Here is a 6,000-nt window from a genome sequence, read left to right as displayed (position 1 = left end):
TCCCTCAAACTTCTTCACCTTTTTCAATTTGGTCCTAATCCATCCATTTTCTTAGTTTCTAGATCATTCCACCATTTAAATATTTACACTATTGGTCCTTCAACTTTTTCATATTTACACTTTAACCCCTCAAAATTTGAGTATTTACTCTTGGGTAACAAAACTTTTCTCACTTTTGCAATTTAATCCTTTCTTGAATTAATATGTCATAATATACTTTCCAATGTTGACATAACTCAATTACCCTTTTATCACTTTATTTCCTTAATTTACCATATCGGGATATTATCTTACTTTCTTACTATAGTAATTTTCGGTATTACAATTTCATAGCTAGTTAACCCTTCTAGCTTCTAGAATTCAAATTCTACATTTTATACAAATAGGTCCTTTCCTTAATTAATCACTAAATTTTCATATCAATATTTTCATGCAACCTTCCTATCATAATGCAACCCATGTCATAATTTTAAAATAATTTTTTTCGTCGAATTTGTGGTCCCGAAACCACTGTTCCATCTAGACTCAAAATCGGGCTGTTACAAGGAGGAGATAGTGACCCTGACAAAAGGAGTCTTTGACTTAGGAGGACATTCGGTGGTGGTCTTCAAAGAAAATGGCCAACCTAGGCTTTCGACAAGAGCAGCAACAAGCGGAGCTGAAATTTTGGGGTTTAGATTAGACCATAGTAGCCTAAAGAGTTGGGGGGAAGAATAGTGTAGTTAAAAATAGTAATAATAATAATAATAATAATAATAAGACCATAAAGGAGAAAGGGAGTCCATTTAAGGCCACATCTCCTAGAGTCCTTTTGGTAGAGTCCGTTAGTAATATCACTGAGCTTCTTCAAAGCCAGTTGCAATATAGTTTGGCAACAGAAGAAATGGGTGAGCCTAAAGTCGTGCAAGCTAGTGGTCGACATTACGTAAAAGGAATGCTCTTTTTATTTTCATTAATGATTTCAGAATTACTATATTTATTTGGAATTGTCAAGGGTGGGTGAACGCGAAGTTTTTGCATATTTTCACAGAGTACAACATGGACCACCGACCTGACGTCGTTAGTCTAATGGAAACAAAAGTTAGAGGTGATAAAGCAAATGGGATAATTGCAAAATTAGGATTACAATATTCGCATCAAGTTAAGGCAAGAGGCTTTTCAAGCGAAATTTGGATTGGATGGAAAAATTTAGTGCGCCTTAAGATTGTCCAGAATCATCCCCAATTCATTTTGACATAGGTTTCCTTCAAGTGCCTTGCACGGATTACTTTAATTACGTTTTGTCTATGGTAGCCCAAATAAAGCCAAAAGAGGAGTACTTTGGGACGCATTAAAAAGAACCATTCCTACTGACATTGTCCCTTGGATGGTAGTAGGGGACTTTAATGCTATTATTTCAAAAAGTGATTAAAAAAAAGAGGGTAGTACTGTTGGAAAACAATGCACATTCTTTGGTGATTTTGTTGAAACAAATGATCTCTATGATCTAAGATTTAGAGGGCTATCATTCACATGGCAGAAAGAGAGGATCTTTGAATGATTTAATAGAGTGTTGGGGAATACTTCTGATGGGTGTCGAATCCACCAATATAAACCTACGCCTTAGTTTGCAAATTATGCAGTATAGGGAGTAGGGTCGATCCTCGAGACCGGTTTATCAGAAATTGTTGCTCTCTTGACCAGATTATGTCGGGCAATTGTCGTGCCCAAGACGTTCGGGGATAAAAATTGAAAACCAAATTAATGAAAAATAACGTCAAAAGTAAAAGTTGAAAAGAATAATAAAAACTGTGAAATAAATATTAAGAAAAATTTAATTAGAATAAGCTCAGCTTTAGGCACGAATTTCCCTCGTCTTTGAACCGATCCTCGAAATTGGATGAACTCCTCTTTTCCAATAAGCTAGTTATAGCTACCAAGGACGCCTCGGACACCAACTCTTCCTTGTGTAAATTAGTTATGGAACGTCCAATAACTAACTCTTACGGATCGAACAACCACGAAACGTTCGTGATTTAGAACTCCGGCAGCTTTGCGTTCTAGAAGAGCCTAGCTCGAACCAGTGCCCTCAACCGCGTGGGGCATTCAAATCCGGTTACTACTTCCCTTCACGGAACCAAACAGCTATCTCCACTTGGCACGCCAATGTGTTCACAGAAAACCGATTAGAAACGTTCCTTTCGGAATTCCAACTGTACGTCTAATCACACTAAATCAAATGACGTCTTTTTTGACTTAGTGTTGATCTGACTTTATGAGCTGACAAAATCATACTCTTAATCCGGAGAAGTAATAAGTACTGGAATTTTAGGAGTTAAATGGGCTCGGGTTCGTAACTCATGGGTTTTGACGAGGTTAATTTCGGCCTAAAGCTGAAAATGGGTTTAGTTGGCTAAGGTTTGGGACATGTTGGTATTTGATAAATTAATTAAGGTAAATGGGTGAAAAGGTGGGTGATGTGATTGAGTATGGGAGTTGGAATATATTAAAGTGGGGTGGTTGACTATTTGGAAAAAAAATTGAAAAAGGAATTGCAAATGGTGATTAGCTACTGGAAATTAAAATTTGAAGGAAAGGAAACTAAAGAAACAACAAAGGCTACGTAGGAAGGAGAGAATTGAGAGATAAAAGCTAAATATTTTTTATTGATGAATTGATGAACAATACATGCTCTATTTATATTAGAGGATTTACTAATTTAGGAGCCAACTAGTCTAGAAAATCAAGGAAAAATAAAAATATAAATATTCCATGACAAAAAATATCCCAAAATAATCTCCCCCACTAAGTCAACAAAATTTTCAGCTAATTAATATTGGAAAGATTCTATTTTGGCCCTCCTTCTTTGCTTCTTTCTTTAATTTGGCCCAATTGTTTCCTTTTTCTTCTATTTAGCCCCAAATTGCATTCCTGCACAAAATTCAATAAATATGGCAAAATTAGTGATGCATTCTCATAAATATACCAAATTAATTACATAAAATATGTAACTTTAGTATTTAATCAAATCCCCCCTACTTAGCTTATGCTAGTCCTCGAGCATTTTGTATGTATCTGTAAAAGGAAAAATTTTCTCCGAAATAGGACTTGACCCCCATGATTTGCACAATTCAACAATTTAATCCTAGCACATTAACATCTCAAATAACCTAACCTAAGAAGTAAGTAAATATATTTCAGAATTTATGAGAGCTTGATAGGCTTACCTTTCATTTTATTATTTTTGTACTTAGGGCATTTTCGAATTTTTTGACGCGAGACATGATGACAACCTAAGCACCATGTTCCGGTTACTCAATTCGGACATCTCTAAGCGGGTTATTTCGCCGTACTCATGATAACTTGTTAGCAGAGTGAGTGCAAAGAAATTGGGTAGCCACACGAACCTTTTTACGCGAGATGTAATGACAACCCAAGCACCACGTTCCGGTTACTCAGCCCGATGTACAACCCCAATTTTTCACTCTTAACATTCGTATCAGAGGAGTATTTTTTTATTTTTTATTTTTCTTATTTTTTTTTGTTGAAAAGATTTAACATATGATAAAAGGTAAGCAGTCAAGCAAACTCATAATTCCCAAAAATTTCTTACCCACTAAGTCTAGGTTATTAAAAAGTTTCATGTGTAAAAATTAAATAGCTAAATAGGTCAAACCATAAGTGTACCATCCCAATTTATCAAAAGAAAAATTTTAACTTTTACCGAAAGCATGCAAAAATAGCGATGACAGATAAGCAAATTAGAATCAATTTATATTTTCCTCCCCCTACTTATTTTACATTGTCCCAATGTAATTTAAAAAAAAGTAAAGATAAGTAGGAGAAAGAGAGAAAAAGAAACTCCCCATGTATTTCAATGTCGTGGAGGTTGGTCTCGTAGGTAGAGTGGGCCTTGGCTGAAATAAAAAGAATTTTGTGGGTTGACATGTAGAATTTAATTTTGTCTTGGAATGTTTTCCTACAAAAATAAAATAAAATAGTAAGAATAAATAATAATAATAATAGGAAAAATTTTCAAATTTATTAGCTAGGCTATAAACTCGAGAAATAAATTATTAAAAACCAAGATTACGAGATTTGGTAAAACAGTCGTGATAAATGCACCAAGTAAGTTCCCAGGAAAGAGAGGTGAGTCATAATGGACATACTTAAGTACCAAGTCTTTCCTTAGACAGAACTAATCCCTGACATGCATTTTCATTTTCCATTTTACAAAAAAAAAAAATTATTTGCATAAAGGAAAAGAAAATTTGGGTTACCTCCCAACAGCGCTTTGTTTAACGTCGTTAAGCTCGACGACCTGTGTTATTCAAATTCTTTATCCTTTTGTAATAGACTGCAAAGCGGTTGCATGATCTTCAATAAGTCTTTTATGAATCGTCTATAAGATCCGTACACCGTGAAGTCATTCATGAAAACTTCAATGATTTTCTTGACATAATTGGAGAATTTGCTAGACATGCATCTCTGGAAAGTGGTCGGAGCATTATAGAGTCCAGACATCATTCGTCTATACGCAAACGTTCCGAAAGGGCACGTGAAAGTTGTTTTGTCTTGATCCTCAAGCGCCACCGAAATTTGGAAAAATCCTGAATATCCATCGAGACAATAATAATGAGTCTTACCAGCTAATCGCTAGAGCATTTGATCGATGAAAGGAAGTGGAAAATGGTCTTTCCGGGTAGCTGCATTCAACTTCCTATAATCGATGCGAACCCTCCATCCATTCTGGACTCGGGTAGGAACTAGCTCTCCTGACAAATTTTTCACCACTGTCACGCCAGTTTTCTTGGGCACGACATGAACCGGGCTAACCCAATCACTGTCAGAGATCGGGTATATCATTTCCGCATCCAACGATTTCTGGATTTCTGATTCCATTCTGACTTTTGGATCAGAGATCTGCTTTTCCCGTTTGTTGTCTTGCCAATGACTTTTGTCTGAAACTATTTCCAAAACTTTTCCGCTACGAAGAGTTATTGCACTTACATTCTGCTTAGGATTCGGCTCTATCTGGGAAGGTAATTTACCTTGAGACTCTAAACGATTAACTGCCATCAAGAGTTTACTAACTTGATTAGTTAACTCCTGTATTGATGCATCTGTCCTTTGTTGGTATTTTGCAGCATCGACGGCAAGTCTTTCCACAATAGCTTCTAGAGATGTGCTTGGCTTGGGTGGCAGTTGCGGTGGTTGCAAAGGTCTCCGTTGGTATGACGGATTATATCGGGGATTAGCTTCGTAATTCAAGTTGGGATGATCCTTCCACCCGGGATTGTAGGTGTTGGAGAAAGAATCATAGCGTCTTTGCGGAGGTCTCGAAAAACCTCCGACATCGTCAACATGTGCCGTTGAATTTTCGTTAAGGATTGGGCACAAATCCGTCGGATGTTCAGATGTAGTACAAATTCCACACAGTTGGGTCTGATTCTTCTTTTCTGTAAGCATAGATTGAACAATATTAGTGAGCTTATCCAATTTATCTTCTAAGGATGAAACGTTTACCCCATTAACCCGTCTTGTGGGTTCTGAATCCGGCTGATACTGTTGAGAATTTGCTGCCATGGTGGATATCAGTTCTCTTGCCCTTTGAGGAGTCATATTGACAAGCGCCCCTCCACTAGCAGCGTCAATCATTTCCATTTCCATAGGGAGCAAACCCTCGTAGAAATACTGAAAAAGTGATTGCTCGGTCAAACCGTATTTAGGACAACTTGCACACAGTTTTTTGTATCGCTCCCAATAGTCGTAGAGCGATTCACTCTCCATTTGTCGAATTCCCACTATGTCTCTCCTAAGTTCAGCTACTCGCGATGCTGGAAAAAATCTGTCAAGAAAAACACGAGATAAGTCATCCCACGTTGTAATAGAACCTTGTGGTAAGTAAAATAACCATTCTCTTGCTGTATCAACTAAAGAAAAAGGAAAGGCCCGAAGTTTCATTTCATCTTCGGTTACTCCCTGTGGTTTCATGCTTGAGTAGACCATGTGGAATTCTCT

Source organism: Gossypium raimondii, chromosome 3, assembly GCF_025698545.1.
Source record: "Gossypium raimondii isolate GPD5lz chromosome 3, ASM2569854v1, whole genome shotgun sequence".
In the NCBI taxonomy this organism is placed as follows: domain Eukaryota; kingdom Viridiplantae; phylum Streptophyta; class Magnoliopsida; order Malvales; family Malvaceae; genus Gossypium; species Gossypium raimondii.
This window is presented reverse-complemented; position numbering follows the sequence as displayed.